Genomic DNA, 22,928 nt, shown 5'->3' with positions numbered 1-22,928 from the left:
GGCACACTTTGGTGTCATTTGGACTTGTATTTGCCATTATATGGTTCCTTGACATGTCATTAACATCTAGGCACATTGTTGTGAAATGTGCAACAGTGCCTTAAGTGCATTAAGTTCTCCCCTGTATAACATGATAGGGGATCTAGTCTAATCACATAGCCTTAACCTTTTGATTTCCACCGGCCAAAATACAAACCGGATTCCAAAAAAGTTGGGAAACTATACAAATCGTGAATAAAAACTGAATAAAAACTGAATGCAATGATGTGGAGGTGCCAACTTCTAATATTTTATTCAGAATAGAACATAAATCACGGAACAAAAGTTTAAACTGAGAAAATGTACAATTTTTAGGGAAAAATATGCTGAATCAGAATTTCATGGTGTCAACAAATCCCAAAAGGCCATTTTCACCACTGTGTGGCATCTCCCCTTCTTCTTACAACACTCAACAGACGTCTGGGGACCGAGGAGACCAGTTTCTCAAGTTTAGAAATAGGAATGCTCTCCCATTCTTGTCTAATACAGGCCTCTAACTGTTCAATTGTCTTGGGCCTTGTTTGTTGCACCTTCCTCTTTATGATGTGCCAAATGTTCTCTATAGGTGAAAGATCTGGACTGCAGACTGGCCATTTCAGTACCCGGATCCTTCTCCTACGCAGCCATGATGTTGTGATTGATGCAGAATGTGGTCTGGCATTATCTTGTTGAAAAATGCAGGGTCTTCCCTGAAAGAGATGACGTCTGGATGAGAGCATATGTTGTTCTAGAACCTGAATATATTTTTCTGCATTGATGGTGCCTTTCCAGACATGCAAGCTGCCCATGACACACGCACTCATGCAACCCCATACTATCAGAGATGCAGGCTTCTGAACTGAGCGTTGATAACAACTTGGGTTGTCCTTGTCCTCTTTGGTCCGGATGACATGGCGTCCCAGATTTCCAAAAAGAACTTCGAATCGTGACTCGTCTGACCACAGAACAGTCTTCCATTTTGCCACTTTCCATTTTAAATGATAAAATACTGGAAGACTGGCACTCTCAACACGTGGAGTCGTATGGTTTAGTTGCAGATCACAAGATTTATTAATAAGTACATAAAAGATTAAAAAGTAAAAGTATGTAAATTCATACACTAACAATAAATGGTCACAATCTGGTGCCAGTGATGACAAATGTATCAAGGTCAAATGTTCACTTATTCAGTGTTACAGGTCTTTTTTCGTGGACACCTCTCCCCTTCTTCAGTGGCAATAACCCTACTCCATGTTTGGTTGGTTTTTATACTCTTGGTTGGAAATTTCAAAAATCAGACATAGAGTATTTGTTAACATCATTTCTTTCAATTCTAGATATTTTGAATATCATTTTTCATTTTTCAAATATACCCTCAATATTTTTTCTCATCTAGTATTCTATAAATTACATTGTTTTTCAATTTTTCCATTTGCGTTTTTATTGCGTTTTGAATGCGTTTTTTATTTGACACATGCGTTTTCTGGCAAAAGTTGTAACTCTCCTCAGGTTGTAAGGTCCTTAAAGGATTTTGTTGCATCAGCTTTAATTAAGCTTTTATAGTGATTTATGTCATTATTTTCAAATCATATTCAATTTGTATCCAGTTGGTTCATTTGTCATCTCTCACCATATATTGTGTAATGTTGACCATCATTTTTATCAGAAACACACATTATTTAAAATTATAAAAGTCAATCTTATTATAAAAAATATATATATTTTTAGATTTCTTATAAAATGTAAACTGCATATATTGTGATTCTCCATGTTTTATCTTGGTTCTATATATTACTATTATATGTGACATCTTATTCGGATTGCTCAGAGTATAATGGATATCGTCAAAGACATTCATCTAATAACCAATATTGTGTGGATTAACCACCAATCAACAGGGTATGGGAATTGAGTCGATTTTGCTTTTCGGAATTGTGGTAATAATTCTTATTGGGATTATAAATCTTTTTCAAGGTACATAATATTGGGTGAAGAGAGGGGTACAAATGCGGGTTGGTATCAAACATACCTTGAAACATCAGAGGGACTGATCATCACAAAGGTAAACCCACAGAGTGGGTTGTTACCAGATACATTCCGAACTGCCAAATTATATAGTCCGTTCAAGATACAAAAAGGAATATTATACTTAAAGTTTATTACAACTGAAACATCTATATTATTGGATCTTTTTTCACCAAGAAGAAGAAGGAGGATTCTTTCCTTGTTATTCTTTATTCTTAAATATTTTGGTGAACTATCATAAAAAAGACCTGTAACACTGAATAAGTGAACATTTGACCTTGATACATTTGTCATCACTGGCACCAGATTGTGACCATTTATTGTTAGTGTATGAATTTACATACTTTTACTTTTTAATCTTTTATGTACTTATTAATAAATCTTGTGATCTGCAACTAAACCATATGACTCCACATGTTGAGAGTGCCAGTCTTCCAGTATTTTATGTATTTTGTGACCGTGAAGGGTGTTTCACATACAGACTAGAGCACCTCTTAGTGGATGCGAGTGGGTGAGCTATTTCCTATACCTTTTCCCATTTTAAAGGATCCCTGGCCCAGTGAAAACGCCTGAGCTTGTGGATCTTGCTTAGAAATGGCTTCTTCTTTGCACTGTAGAGTTTCAGCTGGCAAAGGCGGATGGCACGGTGGATTGTGTTCACTGACAATGGTTTCTGGAAGTATTCCTGAGCCCATTCTGTGATTTCCTTTACAGTAGCATTCCTGTTTGTGGTGCAGTGTCGTTTAAGGGCCCGGAGATCACGGGCATCCAGTATGGTTTTACGGCCTTGACCCTTACGCACAGAGATTGTTCCAGATTCTCTGAATCTTCGGATGATGTTATGCACAGTTGATGATGATAGATGCAAAGTCTTTGCAATTTTTCGCTGGGTAACACCTTTCTGATATTGCTCCATTATCTTTCTGCGCAACATTGTGGGAATTGGTGATCCTCTACCCATCTTGGCTTCTGAGAGACACTGCCACTCTGAGAAGCTCTTTTTATACCCAATCATGTTGCCAATTGACCTAATTAATGTTAATTGGTCTTCCAGCTCTTCGTTATGCTCAAATTTACTTTTCCCAGCCTCTTATTGCTACTTGTCCCAACTTTTTTGGGATTTGTTGACACCGTGAAAATTGGAATCAACGTATTTTTCCTTTAAAATAATACATTTACTCGGATTAAATGTTTGATCTGTCATCTACGTTCTATTACAAATAAAATATTGACATTTGCCATCTCCACATCATTGCATTCAGTTCTTATTCACAATTTGTTTAGTGTCCCAACTTTTTTGGAATCCGGTTTGTACTCTGGGTTACGGCGCGCCACTATTTCTGTGGGCTACAGCGGCGCACCGTCCATCTGAATGAATATGGAATTTCATTCATCCTCTTGCTACAGTGTGGGGTATCCCTATCCCTGTAGGGTATCCCCACACACTATCTCCGCCGTGGTCTCATGGGTATCTAATTACTCAGATATTCTAATGAGACTCTAGCATAGGGAGCTAGTGGGCGTGACTTAAGTATTGTGAGCACGCCCCTTTATCGTGAAAATCCCCCTATCAATCTCTCCCTGTCTCAATATGGTCGCAGGACCTGCGATCACATGACGCCCCACAAGGCCATGACGCTGTGGTCACGTGATGGGTCATCTGATCGGGATTATGGGCGGAGCTATGATGACGCGGACGGCTTTAAATGGTGCAGCGGTTCCGGCGTCTCTTGCGGTACTGCCACACGCGGGATCCAGCGCACAGACTGGCGAGGAATAGGAACCAGTCTGTATCGTTGGAACAGGTCCACTGACCGGTCACTCCTGACGAGATAAGTAATATCCTTCCACTCCCATTTGTGATTGCGGCCAATGTTACACTGCCACACTATGGGAGTTCTGTGAAGTCAAATTTATACATCTACACAGTTGTTGTCACTAACCACTGTTGAGCACAGTTTGTTTGAAATCTTGGTGACCTGCCCCCACCTGAGGGTAGGCCATTGATACTGTTGCTGACATCAATTCCTGTGGGCCCCTGACAAACTGAAACACATCAGAGAAACGCGTCGGGCCACCTTATGGTTACTGATCCTTTCAGCACTAATCATTGTGAGAGACAAGATTTTATTTCTGCTGTAGTACACATTTGTCTTCACTAGATCAATTAGGAGCCTCATGTACATTTTCTTTGTTCTAAGATCATTAGTGAAAGAAAGGAGGAGTTAAGTTGCTAGTTTCAAATGTGCCAATCAACTCAGGAATAAAGTTAGTAAACTACTCCCTTTTTGTCACAGAGCCAATAAACTTTCATCTAGGACCACCCTTTTGTCTACCTCATGTTGCCTATATAAGTGTATGTAACTGTAATAAAGAGAGATATTTTCCATGATACCAGCCTGCATTGGTCTCATTGAGAAAGCTGTATGAGCTCATACTTATAATTCTAACTGATTTGGAGCCACACAAAAGAAGAAGTTGTGTCGTAGAATTTGCGACGACATCATCTACCTATGTTGGGTGACTCACGAAGTGACACCCTAACATACTATTTCTCTTAGGACACACATCCTCACTGGTCTAGTGTTGTCTTTCACAGTCGTTTCCAGGGATCTGGGAGCGAATCTGTGGGTGGTGTACTTGACCTTCCTCTAGGGACCCCCTCCCCCCCTTTCCCACCCCCTCAGGACGAAGCTGGGCAGTCGGAGAACTGCACTGGGATACAGTTAGGGGTAGTATACGAGGTTGCGGTGTACCAGGAGAAGGGCCCTCTGACCAGGGTAATAATAGGGGTTGAGACACAGAATTCCCTTCCGCCTCTTCCCTATACCCTCCCTAGGAGTACCGTACTCGCAGCACGAGTGGGGTGGATGCCCACCCCTCTCCATTTTTTCTGCACCTATATCTAAGGGCATTTATTTTATTATAAATATTAATAAAAGTTAATTATTAAAGGTTACCACATTTCCATATATTTTCTACGAAACTTGTATATCTTATAAAGGAAACAGGTTCTTGGCAATAACCATAGACAATTACCTCTCCGAACTGGTTCAGGACCCGACTAGAGGGACGGCCATACTGGACTTAGTATTAACCAATAGGCCTGACAGAACAACAGACGTGCAGGTTGGGGGACACCTGGGAAATAGTGACCATAAAATAATAACCTTCCAGTTATAATTTAAAAGAGCGTTACTACATGGATGAACAAAAATACCAAACTTCAAAAAAGCTAAATTTAGCCAACTAAGAGAGGCCATAGGCCTAACTAACTGGGACAAAGTCCTCAAAAATAAAAATACAGCCACAAAATGGGATATCTTTAAAAGCATCCTAAAATCTCATTGTGTGAGGTACATACCGTATGGGAATAAAAGGTTAAGGAACAAAAAGAAACCAATGTGGATAAATAGGACTGTAAAGAAAGCATATAAATCACTAAAACAGGAGGGTAGCACGGAAGCACTGAAAAACTATAAGGAAAAAAATAGAACATTTAAAAAACAAATAAAAGCGGCCAAACTAGAGACCGAGAGATTAATTGCCAAAGAGAGTAAAACTAACCCTAAAATGTTCTTCAATCATATAAATGTTAAAAAGTATAAATCTGAAGGTGTAGGCCCTTTAAAGAGTAATGAGGGGGAAGGCGCAGAGAGCGACAAGGAGAAAGCAAAGCTGTTAAAAAAAAAAAAAATTCTCCAATGAGGAAAATAAACTGTCAGGTGAAATGCTGAATGTAAAAATAAATTCCCCATTAAAAGTGTCCTGTCTGACCCAGTAAGAAGTACAGCAACTTAAAAAGGGAATTAAGTAATATCATAGCCAGACCCTTATTTCTGATATTTGCGGACTCTATCCTGACAGGGAATGTCCCACAGGATTGGCGCATAGCAAATGTGGTGCCAATATTCAAAATGGGTCCAAAAACAGAGCCTGGAAACTATAGGCCGGTAAGTTTAACATCTGTTGTGGGTAAACTGTTTGAAGGTTTTCTAAGAGATGCTATCTTAGAACATCTCAACGGAAATAAGCAAATTACGCCATATCAGCATGGCTTCATGAGGGATCGGACATGCCAAACTAATTTAATCAGTTTCTATGAGGAGGTAAGTTCTAGACTTGACAGCGGCGAATTAATGGATGTCGTATATCTGGACTTCTCCAAAGCATTTGACACTGTACCACATAAAAGGTTAGTATATAAAATGAGAATGCTCGGACTGGGAGAAAATGTCTGTATGTGGGTAAGTAACTGGCTCAATGATAGAAAACAGAGGGTGGTTATTAACGGTACATACTCTGATTGGGTCACTGTCACTAGTGGGGTACTTCAGGGGTCAGTATTGGGCCCTATTCTCTTCAATATATTGGTAAGCACCCGACTGTATAAGGAGGGTGATTAGGGACTGATGGTCCTCCCTCCCCTTTCCCCCCTTAGGCATTTAGGGTGCTGGCCCCATTACATTAGTGCTTAAGAAGGTGGTTGTTTAGGGCCATTAAGGGTTAATGAATTGGGGAGCCTTCTTAGACAGGATGTGGGCGGTTCAAGGGATCCTGGAGATATACAGGGAGTGCAGAATTATTAGGCAAGTTGTATTTTTGAGGATTAATTTTATTATTGAACAACAACCATGTTCTCAATGAACCCAAAAAACTCATTAATATCAAAGCTGAATATTTTTGGAAGTAGTTTTTAGTTTGTTTTTAGTTTTAGCTATTTTAGGGGGATATCTGTGTGTGCAGCTGACTATTACTGTGCATAATTATTAGGCAACTTAACAAAAAACAAATATATACCCATTTCAATTATTTATTTTTACCAGTGAAACCAATATAACATCTTAACATTCACGAATATACATTTCTGACAATCAAAAACAAAACAAAAACAAATCAGTGACCAATATAGCCACCTTTCTTTGCAAGGACACTCAGAAGCCTGCCATCCATGGATTCTGTCAGTGTTTTGATCTGTTCACCATCAACATTGCGTGCAGCAGCAACCACAGCCTCCCAGACACTGTTTAGAGAGGTGTACTGTTTTCCCTCCTTGTAAATCTCACATTTGATGATGGACCACAGGTTCTCAATGGGGTTCAGATCAGGTGAACAAGGAGGCCATGTCATTAGATTTTCTTCTTTTATACCCTTTCTTGCCAGCCACGCTGTGGAGTACTTGGACGCGTGTGATGGAGCATTGTCCTGCATGAAAATCATGTTTTTATTGAACGATGCAGACTTCTTCCTGTACCACTGCTTGAAGAAGGTGTCTTCCAGAAACTGGCAGTAGGACTGGGAGTTGAGCTTGACTCCATCCTCAACCCGAAAAGGCCCCACAAGCTCATCTTTGATGATACCAGCCCAAACCAGTACTCCACCTCCACCTTGCTGGCGTCTGAGTCGGACTGGAGCTCTCTGCCCTTTACCAATCCAGCCACGGGCCCATCCATCTGGCCCATCAAGACTCACTCTCATTTCATCAGTCCATAAAACCTTAGAAAAATCAGTCTTGAGATATTTCTTGGCCCAGTCTTGACGTTTCAGCTTGTGTGTCTTGTTCAGTGGTGGTCGTCTTTCAGCCTTTCTTACCTTGGCCATGTCTCTGAGTATTGCACACCTTGTGCTTTTGGGCACTCCAGTGATGTTGCAGCTCTGAAATATGGCCAAACTGGTGGCAAGTGGCATCTTGGCAGCTGCATGCTTGACTTTTCTCAGTTCATGGGCAGTTATTTTGCACCTTGGTTTTTCCACACGCTTCTTGCGACCCTGTTGACTATTTTGAATGAAACGCTTGATTGTTCGATGATCATGCTTCAGAAGCTTTGCAATTTTAAGAGTGCTGCATCCCTCTGCAAGATATCTCACTATTTTTGACTTTTCTGAGCCTGTCAAGTCCTTCTTTTGACCCATTTTGCCAAAGGAAAGTAAGTTGCCTAATAATTATGCACACCTGATATAGGGTGTTGATGTCATTAGACCACACCCCTTCTCATTACAGAGATGCACATCACCTAATATGCTTAATTTTTAGTAGGCTTTCGAGCCTATACAGCTTGGAGTAAGACAACATGCATAAAGAGGATGATGTGGTCAAAATACTCATTTGCCTAATAATTCTGCACTCCCTGTATATACTCCCTCCCAGTGCTGGCACTTCCTCTTGCCAGTGGAAGCAGATTGGTATGTACATACCCCTTTGCTCTGTCCACACCAAGAGTCCACAGGTGGTTCTCCCCTTTTGGCTGCTTCCTGGTGAGTTACATGAGGAGGGGAGGGTCAGCTGTGCTCTGTTAGAGCAGCTTGAGCTCTAATCTGCCATCCTGCTCCCCTGTGCCTGCTTCTAGGGCTTTGTGGAGCTGCTGCTGTGGTATGCATGCAGCTCCAGCGCTTCAGCTGCTCGTCATTCCTCCTAACCCCCCCCAACTCTTATTATCCCCCAGCTGCCCGCGTGTGTGCGCTGTTCAGGCCGTTTCTTTCGCCCCATCCTGGTGATGTCTGTGGCGCTGCGCTGTGGCTCCGCATCCCCTTCCCAGCTTCTGTTCCATGGCGTTAGGGCTAAGCATGTCGTGCGGGATTGTTTGTCTCCCCGGTAATGTAGGGCAATATGGGGTCCTCACCCCTCCCCCTGCTGCTTTGGACGGGCTCCTTTAGTTCCCATGGCGCTAGCTAGGTCGCTTCGCCTAGCCCCGCCCCCTTCCCCTGCAGCATTTACCTGGTCCCGTATCGGGCACCTCTGGGCAGGCGAGTTTTTATATGTGGTGCTTGTTGTAGCTCCCCCCAGTCTCCTGTCCAGTATTATAGATTAACCCCTTGTGCTTGCCATGTCTGATTGTGGTTCACCTGTGCCTATGGCTTCTGAGGGGTATTCCTACTGTCCCGACTTTGCGAGCAGAGCCCCTTTTCGTACAATGAGACTCGCTGGGTCTTATTTGTAGTCCATTATGGAGACACCCCTACTCCCCCTTCCTCCCCTTCATGCAGGCGCAAGTGTGGTTTTTTCTTCCCTTAGGGTGCCAGGAGGCATGGCCGTATTGGATTCTGCATGCACCAGTCCCGTCGCCGTTCCTGGGTTTCCGGGAGAAATGGGCGCTCCAGATCCTCAGGTGGCGCTTACCATCGTCTTTAGGACGGAATGTCAGGCGCATCGGAGGAGTCTGGTTATGCAATCGCCGTACGAGGATGTTGCCTGACCGTCACTCCAGGGCTCGGCCTGGTCGCTGCAGCCCGTACCCGCTCCTTTGGAGGTGCCGTCCCTTTCTGTGACTGGTGAGTAATGCGGAGAGGGTGGTTCTTGTGCAGATTTAGAATCACTGGTAGAGACTGCGTCCCTGCTTAATAGCAAAAAAAAAACAACGATCTAGATGGTTGCTCCCACTGTGGGTAAGCCTGTAGGTTACCTACACATATTTTCCTGGAGATTGGCCAATTTAGGTGCAGCCCTGAGCATCGGGATATCATTAGCATATATGGAGGTTTTTTCTGTTTATACGTTAATTAAAGAAGTAAAATAAAAAAATAAAAAAATAAAAAAAATTAATAACCAAATTAATATACACTGCTCAAAAAAATAAAGGGAACACAAAAATAACACATCCTAGATCTGAATTAATTAAATATTCTTCTAAAATACTTTGTTCTTTACATAGTTGAATGTGCTGACAACAAAATCACACAAAAATGTAAAAATGTAAATCAAATTTTTCAACCCATGGAGGTCTGGGTTTGGAGTCACACTCAAAATTAAAGTGGAAAAACACACTACAGGCTGATCCAACTTTAATGTAACGTCCTTAAAACAAGTCAAAATGAGGCTCAATAGTGTGTGTGGCCTCCACGTGCCTGTATGACCTCCCTACAACGCCTGTGCATGCTCCTGATGAGGTGGCGGACGGTCTCCTGAGGGATCTCCTCCCAGACCTGGACTAAAGCATCTGCCAACTCCTGGACAGTCTGTGGTGCAACGTGACGTTGGTGGATAGAGCGAGACATGATGTCCCAGATGTGCTCAATGGGATTCAGTTCTGGGGAATGGGCGAGCCAGTCCATAGCATCAATGCCTTCGTCTTGCAGGAACTGCTGACACACTCCAGCCACATGAAGTCTAGCATTGTCTTGCATTAGGAGGAACCCAGGGCCAACCACACCAGCATATGGTCTCACAAGGGGTCTGAGGATCTCATCTCGGTACCTAATGGCAGTCAGGCTACCTCTGGCGAGCACATGGAGGGCTGTGCGGCCCTCCAAAGAAATGCCACCCCACACCATTACTGACCCAATGCCAAACCGGTCATGCTGGAGGATGTTGCAGGCAGCAGAACGTTCTCCACGGCGTCTTCAGACTCTGTCACGTCTGTCACATGTGCTCAGTGTGAACCTGCTTTCATCTGTGAAGAGCACAGGGCACCAGTGGCGAATTTGCCAATCTTGGTGTTCTCTGGCAAATGCCAAACGTCCTGCACGGTGTTGGGCTGTAAACACAATCCCCACCTGTAGACGTCGGGCCCTCATATCACCCTCATGGAGTCTGTTTCTGACCGTTTGAGCAGACACATGCACATTTGTGGCCTGCTGGAGGTCATTTTGCAGGGCTCTGGCAGTGCTCCTCCTGTTTCTCCTTGCACAAAGGCGGAGGTAGCGGTCCTGCTGCTGGGTTGTTGCCCTCCTACGGCCTCCTCCACGTCTCCTGATGTACTGGCCTGTCTCCTGGTAGCGCCTCCATGCTCTGGACACTACGCTGACAGACACAGCAAACCTTCTTGCCACAGCTCGCATTGATGTGTCATCCTGGATAAGCTGCACTACCTGAGCCACTTGTGTGGGTTGTAGACTCCGTCTCATGCTACCACTAGAGTGAAAGCACCGCCAGCATTCCAAAGTGACCAAAACATCAGCCAGGAAGCATAGAAACTGAGAAGTTGTCTGTGGTCACCACCTGCAGAACCACTCCTTTATTGGGGGTGTCTTGCTAATTGCCTATAATTTCTACCTGTTGTCTATCCCATTTGCACAACAGCATGTGAAATTGATTGTCACTCAGTTTTGCTTCCTAAGTGGACAGTTTGATTTCACAGAAGTGTGATTGACTTAGAGTTACATTGTGTTGTTTAAGTGTTCCCTTAATTTTTTTGAGCAGTGTATTATAAGCATTAAAATAAACAAATGAATAACAAAGGGTATTAATTTAAAAAAAACTGAACTGAGTATATATATCTATGTACATAAAAAAATAATTAAAATAAAACGTGATTAAAAAGAATAAAATGATACTAATAATAAATAATTTAAAAAAGCAATTTTATAGTTAAAAAAATAAAAATAATTTGGAATATATATAGTACAATAAATGTTTAAAAAAATAAAAATAAAAAATACATATATGAATAAATACACAGGTTTGATCTATATATAAATTTATTACGTATGCTGAAATCCTCCTGCGTGAGAAGCCTTGCTTCTATCTTGTGTCGTGTTTATTGGCTGGCCTTTTTAATTCTCCTTTTGTGCAAAAGTCGAATTCGTTTTTTTATGGGTATAAAAAATAAATAAAGCATAAATAAATAAATATATGTATTTCTATCTATATATATGTATGATGCACATTGGGAGTATGAGAGCAGTATATTTGGGTGATTTCCGGTGGAAAGTAGTATTTCATGTTAAGTTCCTGCTTGTGTCAATTTACTAGTTTAGGGGTAGTGTCATCGCCTCCTGATCAGTGGGCCTGGGGCTCACATCACCTTATCTACCTGGGAAGAGGTATATAAAAAAAAAAAAAAAAACACGATTTGGGCTTCCAAGAATGATATGACTTTCTTAGTTCATATTTCCGGGGGGAAGCGCGGTAGTAATAATCCCTCTACATTCGCTCTATTCCTTGGGGTTTGTTCGACACATTTGGGTTTTCTTATGTTTGTACGGCTCAACCACTTAATGGTCCTCCTGGTAGGTCTTCACAGGTCAGCATGGTGATCCTCCAAGCATCTTTCTACATGACTCGTTTCGCTGTACGGTTTGGTCTGGATGTCCGAACGGTCTAAGTCACTGGTTCAGGTCGTTTCTGGCTGCATGGGTTCGGATCCCACTCTGGGCAGCTGTGATAGAGATGCATCAGTTTCTTTGGGTTGGTTGACAGAAGGGAAGCTTAGCACCCCCCTTGACAAGTATGGACTAGGCTGCACAGCCCTCACAACACATGTTTGCCACCTACCTTGTGGTATCTCTACCAAAATTTCATAGGCGATTCGGGTATAGTTTGGGGTGTATTAAATTTTTCGGCCCTGCTGTCCCCTTCGCCCTTTTATTCTGGCTGATTGATAATTTCTCCAGGCTATTTGTCTTTTCATTGTAATATGCGTGGCGTAGTCTGCAGCTGTAGGTCTGTGATTTAGCAGCTTGCTTTCCTGCAGTGTTCTTGGGTAGGGAATCCCTCACCCAATATGCATACATAAATTAATGACTGTAAATAATGAATAATAAAAAGAAAAAAAAGAAAAAAGAAAAAAAAGAAAATAATAATAATTATTTTGGTTGTTATTTCAGTCGGGGTAAGGAATATTAGTACTCTCGAGTTGGGGGTCCGTCATTCATGATGATACGGTAAAATATTGGGCGGGTACCTCTCCTCCGCCTGGGTTGGTCTGGTAGGTAAGGTTCGTTGATATTCGTTTTCACTTCACATATGGTGAGCTCTAATTTGACATTAGGATGGTTTCCTCTTTGATTTTGTGGTGTTCCTTTATGTATATAACAAAAAATATATATATATATATATATATAGTACAGCTGTTTTAGCTGTGTGGGTAAGTGCTTTGGTCATGGGTTCGGATCCCATCATAAACTTTTTGTCCATATATCTATATACTAATAATAATGGGATATTTATATAACTGAACGATATCTATTTTAGACCTAATTTATGATTCTCTTTGTGGGTTGAGTATTGGGCTAATTGTTTTTTTTTTTTCAGGTCCTGGGCTTTCAGCGAGTTGATGGTGTCCTTTCATATATCTCCAGTGCAGGGAGGATAGCATGCCCTTGTTTTCGAGAGGTGAAGTCTTTGGACAGGGATCCAGGAATTCAGGTGGTCACAACTTCTTCCGGAAGTGGTTGATATAGCTTTGCACCCGAGGTGCAATTATACTGCTGCCCCTTGGTTATCCTGATGCTCAGGACCTTATGTGTCCTGTCATTGTAGTTGGGGGGGTTGGTGTCATTTTCTGAGTTGGTTGTTTTGGTCATACGGGGGAAACGTTAGTTATACTATACAATGGTTTAGTACAGTCGTGGCCAAAAGTTTTGAGAATGACACAAATATTAGTTTTCACAAAGTCTGCTGCTAAACTGCTTTTAGATATTTGTTTCAGTTGTTTCTGTGATGTAGTGAAATATAATTACATGCACTTCATACGTTTCAAAGGCTTTTATCGTCAATTACATGACATTTATGCAAAGAGTCAGTATTTGCAGTGTTGGCCCTTCTTTTTCAGGACCTCTGCAATTCGACTGGGCATGCTCTCAATCAACTTCTGGGCCAATTCCTGACTGATAGCAACCCATTCTTTCATAATAACTTCTTGGAGTTTGTCAGAATTAGTGGGTTTTTGTTTGTCCACCCACCTCTTGAGGATTAACCACAAGTTCTCAATGGGATTAAGATCTGGGGAGTTTCCAGGCCATGGACCCAAAATGTCAACGTTTTGGTCCCCGAGCTACTTAGTTATCACTTTTGCCTTATGGCACGGTGCTCCATCGTGCTGGAAAATGCATTGTTCTTCACCAAACTGTTGTTGGATAGTTGGAAAAAGTTGCTGTTGGAGGGTGTTTTGGTACCCTTCTTTATTCATGGCTGTGTTTTTGGGCAAAATTGTGAGTGAGCCCATTCCCTTGGATGAGAAGCAACCCCACACATGAATGGTCTCAGGATGCTTTACTGTTGGCATGACACAGGACTGATGGTAGCGCTCACCTTTTCTTCTCCGGACAAGCCTTTTTCCAGATGTCCCAAACAATCGGAAAGAGGCTTCATCGGAGAATATGACTTTGCCCCAGTCCTCAGCAGTCCGTTCACCATACTTTCTGCAGAAGATGAATCTGTCCCTGATGTTTTTTTTTGGAGAGAAGTGGCTTCTTTGCTGCCCTTCTTGACACCAGGCCATCTTCCAAAAGTCTTCGCCTCACTATGCATGCAGATGCGCTCACACCTGCCTGCTGCCATTCCTGAGCAAGCTCTGCATGGGTGGCACTCCGATCCCGCAGCTGAATCCTCTTTAGGAGACGATCCTGGCGCTTGCTGGACTTTCTTGGACGCCCTGAAGCCTTCTTAACAAGAATTGAACCTATTTCCTTGAAGTTCTTGATGATCCTATAAATTGTTGATTGAGGTGCAATCTTAGTAGCCACAATATCCTTGCCTGTGAAGCCATTTTTATGCAACGCAATGATGGCTGCACGCGTTTCTTTGCAGGTCACCATTGTTAACAATGTTAGAACAATGATTTCAAGCATCACCCTCCTTTTAACATGTCAAGTCTGCCATTTTAACCCAATCAGCCTGACATAATGATCTCCAGCCTTGGGCTCGTCAACATTCTCACCTGAGTTTACAAGACGATTACTGAAATGTTCTCAGCAGGTCCTTTAATGACAGCAATGAAATGCAGTGGAAAGTTTTTTTTGGGATTAAGTTAATTTTCATGGCAAAGAAGGACTATGCAATTCATCTGATCACTCTTCATAACATTATGGAGTATATGCAAATTGCTATTATAAAAACTTAAGCAGCAACTTTTCCAATTTCCAATATTTATGTAATTCTCAAAACTTTTGGCCATGACTGTACAATGGGTGGTAGTCCGGTGCCGTTATTGGGAAGAGGCAGCTATTTAGTGTACTGGTTACAGTTTTCTGAATCAACAACCCCTATCTAATTGGTTATGACCTGTATTATTAGTACCTTCCGGAAGTATATACAGGCCACGCTGGAAGTCTTTTGGTGGACTTATCATCTCCACCTCTGCAGGCAAAGAGTTCCTTAGTTAGCTCACTATGTTTGTTTATAAACCTTCTTTCCTCCAGATAAGAGGAGGTTTCATGGTTAGTCCTTGTCCTGGGGATAAATAGATGGGGGAGTTGTCTTTGGATGGTTCTTTGTATTATTGGCATAGTTATTAGACTTCCCCTTAGTCAATTTATTTATTAATTTTTTATCTAAAGTGAATAACCCTAATTTTGATAATCTTTCAGGGTACTGCAGTTGCCCCATTCCAGTTATTACTTTAGTTGCCCTCTTCTGAACCCTCTCCAGCCCTGCTATGTCTGCCTTGTTCGCAAGGGCACAGAACTGTACACAGTCCTCCATGTGTGGGCTGATGTGTAAAGTGGTAGGACTATGTTCTCATCATGGGCATCTAGGCCTCCCGTTTGTCATGCGACCCATTATCTTATTGGCTTTGGTTTGTTAAGGGGAACCGTTTGCATCTTCCGCTTGGATGTTAGTTGGGGCTATTTCTTTTTGGCTTGTTGTAAAGGTTTTAACAGACTCGGCTCTGCTGGGTGGTGGTCGGAGCCCCGTTGTCTCCTTCGTGGCGGCATTTGAGTTCAGCAGAGATATGGTGGTGGCTAATGGCGTACGTGCCCACTGGGAGTTCAGCGGTTGGCATACCGCTCTGATGATTACGGTTTAACTTGACCACTGGGAGTCCGGCGTTTGGCATACCGCTCCGATATTATGGTTTATTAAGGTTTGCCGCTTTAATAAAGAAGCTGTAGCCGATCACCACCCAGCAATAAAAGTGACACAGTTGTCAGTGTTTTTATGGGTCAAGGTTGGGTAAAGGGGCCAGAGGTGAGTAAATGGTGGTCCCCTTCCCTTCTTCCCTAGATACCAGCAGTCTTAATAATGATCTTGTAGAAGGCTTACATAGTAAAATATAAATTTTTGCAGATGACACTAAACTGTGTAATGTAATTAACACTGAAGAGGACAGGTTTAACACTGACAAATGTAAAGTTATGCACATGGGAAGGAATAATGCAAGTCACCCGTACATACTAAATGGTAAAACACTCGGTAACACTGACATGGAAAAGAATCTAGGAATTTTAATAAACAGCAAACTAAGCTGCAAAAACCAGTGTCAGGCAGCTGCTGCCAAGGCCAATAAGATAATGGGTTGCATCAAAAGGGGCATAGATGCCCGTGATAAGAACATAGTCCTACCACTTTACAAATCGCTAGTCAGACCACACATGGAGTACTGTGTACAGTTCTGGGCTCCTGTGAACAAGACAGACATAGCAGAGCTGGAGAGGGTCCAGAGGAGGGCAACTAAAGTAATAACTGGAATAGGGCAACTACAGTACCCTGAAAGATTATAAACATAGAAACATAGAATGTGTCGGCAGATAAGAACCATTTGGCCCATCTAGTCTGCCCAATATATCTGAATCCTATGAATAGTCCCTGGCCCTATCTTATATGAAGGATAGCCTTATGCCTATCCCATGCATGCTTAAACCCCTTCACTGTATTTGCAGCTACCACTTCTGCAGGAAGGCTATTCCATGCATCCACTAGTCTCTCAGTAAAGTAATACTTCCTTATATTACTTTTAAACCTTTGCCCCTCTAATTTAAAACTGTGTCCTCTTGTGGTAGTTTTTCTTCTTTTAAATATGCTCTCTTCCTTTACCGAGTTGATTCCCTTTATGTATTTAAAAGTTTCTATCATATCCCCTCTGTCTCTTCTTTCTTCCAAGCTATACATATTAAGGTCCTTTAACCTTTCCTGGTAAGTTTTATCCTGCAATCCATGTACTAGTTTAGTAGCTCTTCTCTGAACTCTCTCTAGAGTATCTATATCCTTCTGGAGATATGGCCTCCAGTACTGCGCACAATACTCCAAGTGAGGTCTCACCAGTGTTCTGTACAGCGGCATAAGCACTTCACTCTTTCTACTGCTTATACCTCTCCCTATACATCCAAGCATTCTGCTGGCATTTCGTGCTGCTCTATTACATTGTCTTCCCACCTTTAAGTCTTCTGAAATAATTACTCCTAAATCCCTTTCCTCAGATACTGAGGTCAGGACTGTGTCAAATATTCTATATTCTGCCCTTGGGTTTTTACGCCCCAGGTGCATTATCTTGCACTTATCCACATTAAATTTCAGTTGCCAGAGTTCTGACCATTCTTCTAGTTTTCCTAAATCCTTTTCCATTTGTCGTTTCCCTCCAGGAACATCAACCCTGTTACATATCTTTGTGTCATCAGCAAAAAGACAAACCTTACCATCGAGGCCTTTTGCAATATCACTTATGAAGATATTAAACAAAATTGGTCCCAGTACAGATCCCTGTGGAACCCCACTGGTAACATGACCTTGTTTTGAATGTTCTCCATTGACTACAACCCTCTGTTGTCTGTCACTCAGCCACTGCCTAATCCACTCAACAATATGGGAGTCCATGCTCAATGACTGCAGTTTATTGATAAGTCTTCTATGTGGGACAGTGTCAAAAGCCTTGCTAAAATCTAGATATGCGATGTCTACTGCACCTCCACCGTCTATTATTTTAGTCACCCAGTCAAAAAAATCTATAAGATTTGTTTGACATGATCTCCCTGAAGTAAACCCATGTTGTTTTTCATCTTGCAATCCATGGGGGTTATTCACCTTTAGAAAAATGACGACTGAGGGGAGATTTTATGACTATGTATAAATATATCAGGGGTCAGTACAGAGATCTATCCCATAATCTATTTATCCCCAGGACTGTGACTGTGACGAGGGGACATCCTCTGCGTCTGGAGGAAAGAAGGTTTGTACACAAACATAGAAGAGGATTCTTTACTGTAAGAGCAGTAAGACTATGGAACTCTCTGCCTGAGGAGGTGGTGATGGTGAGAGTTCAAGAGGGGCCTGTATGTATTTCTAAAGAGTAATAATATTACAGGCTATAGCTACTAGAGAAGGGTCGTTGATCCAGGGAGTTATTCTGATTGCCTGATTGGAGTCGGGAAGGAATTTTTTATTCCCCTAAAGTGAGGAAAATTGACTTCTACCTCACAGTTTTTTTTTGCCTTCCTCTGGATCAACTTGCAGGATGATAGGCCGAACTGGATGGACAAATGTCTTTTTTTGGCCTTATGTACTATGTTACTATGTTACTAGGGGCAGGAAAAGGGGCCATTTTGTAGGGACAAAAGTGTGGCAGCAGCCCTTGCCTGAGCTGCTGCAGTACCTCTTGTTAGCTGAAGTGTCCCACGATGTGCGGTAGAAGCAATTCTAGCGCAGATCCGTGTGGTGGCGGAAAGCAGAGGATCGGGATGGCTGCAGCAACAGCCGGCTGCGGAGGACTAGGCCTCCGGCGCGCCTTAGCCCCGAAATGACCAGGGTCAGGCGCCAAGTAAGGAGCCCCTCTGTGGACCCTCCGGCATGCGCCACAGTGAGTATCAGAGCAGCTGGGCGGGCGCGTGCCGGGAGGAATCCTGTGGTCCGGGGGGACCCTAGGAGGGGGCTGCGGGATGCCCCCTCCTCAGATGCAGGTGGCAGGGAATCCAGACCGGGATCGGTGGGGGGGTCAGGCCGCGGACTCCCTGCCCAGCGAGGAAGAGAAGCGCCGGTTGCAGCGGCAGGACGGCGGGGTCAAGAAGGCGGCCCTGAGCTGTTTCAATTACCCGGGCAGCGCGGTGCTGGCTCTGTGTTGGCGCAAGTTGGAAGACCGGCGACATCTGGTGGCGAGGCTGCGGAACTGCAGGCCTTGGTATCTTCAATCAGGACAAGGGTTGACCCCTAGTGGTGAGGCTGCTGAATTGCAGGCCTTGGTGTCTCCAGTTGGAACCAGGGCGACATCTGGTGGCACGGCTGCATAGGTGCAGGCTTTGGGGTTAGCAAAAGCAAGACATGGCGCCAGAGGTGCTGAAGATCGCGGGACGGCCTGAAGGGATTTCGTCGCCAGTCAAGTCCACATTCCTCACGTTCCAGCTGGTGGAATCACAGCGTCTACGCAACCAGGGGAGATATGCCGGGATCCCTTATTAGCGGTTGCTTGTAGTGGGGGGGGGAGCTCAGGGGTGTCCGTTATGGGAGGGCTGGGGGAGTTATTATTGGGGTTGCGTACTTTGGTGTCAGGGTTGGTGGGTATGGGGTCTGTGGCAGGGTCGCCATTGGCGGCTTGGGGCGTACAAGGGGGGGATACCTACTGCAGGTGCGGCAGGTGGAACCGGGGATAGGGATGTGGGTATGGGTGCTGGGGGGGGGAGCTTAAGGCAGCGCAGCATGGATCGGCGGATAAGGACGGGGATAAGGAGAGGGCAGGGACTGGTGATAAGGATGGGGAAGAGCTGCGAGTTGATGACGCGGCTAAAGGGGAGGTTTATGTGTGTTTTGAAGGTCCACTGGGGGCCCACCTGAAACATTAAGTTAAGGAAAGAATTTGGAAAGGGGAGTACATGGACATATTTTTGCTACTCCCGCTTGAAAGTTTTAATTTGGACCGGGATAGGCGGAAGAATAGGAAGAAGGAGGAGGAGGACAAGCGGCGGTACGATTTGATTCCGCGGACCTTCTCTAACTGGTTGTAGGCGTTTGTGATCCTGTCCAGTGTTATTGGGGAAAAAACGGCGGACAATTGTTCGGCGCTTTTCTGTTACCTGGACGCAATAGGGGAGGCGTACCGAGTGTATGGGGGGCAGGGTTGGTTGAGGTACGATGAGCAGTTTTGGCAGCGAAAGGTGGTCCGGCCTAATATGCGCTGGGACCATAAGGACATTGGTCTTTGGATGCGGGTGATGACTCCGGTTAGGGGAGGGCCGCCCTTTCCAGGGCGCCGGGGTTCTGGGCAATCGAAGCGCTCGGCAGCCTCGCTTAAAGGGTTATGTTTTCTGTTCAACGAGGGAGGTTGCAAGTATGGGGACAAGTGCAAATTTAAGCACGAGTGTTCCTCATGCGGTGGAAATCATGAGACACAGATGTGCTTCAGAGGGCGAAGAGGAAAAAGTTGGGGCGATGCGGCAGGAAAAGGGTCGGACGCCAATCCGGGTAACCGAAATGGAGCAGTTTCTAAATAGGTTATTTATTTACAATTGGTCATATGAGACCATTAGTTGTCTCTAGATTAACACGTGCTGGAATTTTATATTTAATATATAACATTTATTTTGCATCCCTAAAATCATTCCTACCTAGAACACACTTATAATTTAAATTTTTCAGCTGCGTTTGCATTATCCCTTTAAATGGCCAGTTAGAGCAAAAAACACTAAACTTCTTGGACCTTACAATCACCCTGGAGGAAGATGGCAGTGTCAATACCAGGATATTTAGGAAACCCACCTCTACAAACAACCTTTTGCATTGGGGAAGCCATCACCCCACAACCCTCAAAAAAGGAATCCCAATAGGGCAGTACCTTCGAGCAAAAAGAAATTGCTCTACTAATGAGAGTTTTGAGGAAGAATGCAAAATACTATATGAGAGATTTATATCACGCGGATACCCCAAAAAAACACTACATTACGCGTATAATCGAGCTAAAAAAAGTAGTAGAAATACTCTGCTCCGTGATAACAAACAACAGTCAGAAGATACAAATGAGAAAGTAGTGCGATGTATAGGGAATTTTGATGGGCAACATGAAAGAATTCGAGGCATATTAAGACGACATTGGCATATACTACTAGCTGATGAAGAACTTAAAGAGATCATCACCCCAAATCCAGCTATCACATACAGGAGGGGGCAGAATTTAAAAGAAAAACTTGTGCATAGTCACTTTACACAGGGTGAAAAGCAGAGGAAACCTACCTGGTTGAATACGGTGGGATCCTACCCCTGTGGTGACTGCACCTTCTGTGGAAAAATGATACCAAAAAAAGAATTCATCAACCCGGTTGACAATAAAAAATATCAAATTAAAGAATACATTAACTGTAAATCTACGGGTGTAGTGTACGCCATACAATGTGGGTGCCCCAAAATCTATATAGGTAAGACCATACAGGAATTGAGGAGACGCATCTCGAAACATCTTAGTACAATAAACACGGCCGGTGACACACCCCTCTCAAGACATGTACAAACCCATCATAATGGGAATACCCAGACTTTAAAAATATGGGGTATTCAGAAAGTAAAGCTAGGCCCCAGAATGGGGAATCTTGATAAAAGGTTACAACAGGAGGAGACTCGCTGGATATATCGTCTAGGCAGTCTAGCCCCCCATGGTCTAAATGAGGGATTCACATATGCCTCGTTCCTCTGAAAAGAGATTTAGGAACTCCAAAATAAAAATTACTAACTAGATTAGATATACTATCTATGAACCAAGACATAAGTAAGAGCAAGGGGGCAGAGTGGTCCTTACAAAAAATGTGTCATATACTCGAAAATTTAAATAAAAAATAAAATAAAAAAATAAAAATGTTCTGAAATTAATTTGGGAGATACAGATAACAACACAAATATGAGAATATAAAGAAAATTAAAATTACATGTATACTTACCAGTCTACCAGCAGTCCTAGTAGTGAGATGAGACCGAGCGACCTGAAAGAAAAGAAACAGATAACATAAGTATATTGAATAAGAAAATAGTTAGGCTACCAGCGTAAAAGTATGATAGATACCCTGATTGCGGGAGACAATATAATGAATAGGTTATATAAAACTATTATAATATACGCAATTGTAAAGGTAACCATCGGCCCTGTATCCTCCTCCTTCTGAGTAGTTATAGGTTAACTCATCATGTTGCAGTTCTATATACAGGGACAGCCTGCATAGTGACTCGGTGACCTAAGGGAGGTCAAGGTCCCCTTATATGCACATCAGGCTAATATAGTAAAATATTGTGAATTAAAACATAAGCAAGTAGATATGTGCAATTAGGGAAGAGCATATGACAAAAGGCTATGGACCCCATGAAAATGTTAAAGCTAAAGAAAACATCTTACAGACACCAGCATCCAGAGAAACGCAGAGTTGATACAGGATTATGCCGAATATATCTATTCAAAGTTCATATGTTCGCATGTAAACATTGGTTATGGGAAGATGAACTACAGTATCACCTCACGCATGCGCAGCTCATGCAAGGTCTCCCCACTTACCAAAGTTTCCAGGCATGCGTAGTGGAAGTATACACCCTTCTACGATATGCCTCTATAATACAAGTGCGCAAGCGCGAATAACGGGGAGAGAGCTAACTGCAATCACTACACGCGCGCGCAGTAATCAGGATGTCCGCTGTGAAGACAAAGTACCCTGACATGCGCGCTATCATCTGTTCATCAGGTACGCAGTAAAGTGAGAACGCAAGCGCACTCACAGAGACGGCACCCATTGGACAATAGGAACCGTGGGAGGCAACATAACAGCCGAAGGTCCTCAGAAGCTAACTTGGATTGGCTAAAATGATACAGGTAGCAACAAAAGAGACACATATTAGTCAGGAGCATTTCGACACCGAAAGGGAGGTTATAAAGACCGGACCCCACCCCCTTCACAGTTACTGCCCAAACCCCTGAAGACGCCAGATCCCTGGCGAAACATGTCGGGTGGCAGATTGTGAACTTAGTGTTTTAACCAGCTAGCGGTTTGCTCAGTGATGGCCCAGCAATGTATATTAGCAAATTGACTAGCTAGGACCTGCAAACACTGATTCCAAGATAGGAGACTGCAAAGTTACGGCAGGCACTGCGCAGCACAGCGCTTAGCCGTGTGGAAATAGAGGAGTCTATTAAGCAACCTCTATTGCTGAGCAGATATCCAGGCAGCCACATTGCTCTAACTGGCCATTTAAAGGGATAATGCAAACGCAGCTGAAAATTTTTAATTATAAGTGTGTTCTAGGTAGGAATGATTTTAGGGATGCAAAATAAATG

The 22,928-nt window shown here is 43.2% G+C and overlaps 1 pseudogene; it reads left to right on the top strand.

The window, feature by feature from the left end:
- The first annotated feature begins 12,164 nt into the window (after window positions 1-12,164).
- On the top strand, window positions 12,165-12,280 carry LOC120987520 (annotated as a pseudogene).
- The last annotated feature ends 10,648 nt before the right edge of the window (window positions 12,281-22,928 follow it).

The sequence above is a fragment of the Bufo bufo genome, chromosome 1 (genome assembly GCF_905171765.1).
Source record: "Bufo bufo chromosome 1, aBufBuf1.1, whole genome shotgun sequence".
In the NCBI taxonomy this organism is placed as follows: Eukaryota; Metazoa; Chordata; class Amphibia; order Anura; family Bufonidae; genus Bufo; species Bufo bufo.
The sequence above is the reverse complement of the archived record's forward strand: the minus strand, read 5'-3'. Positions and strand labels throughout refer to the sequence as shown.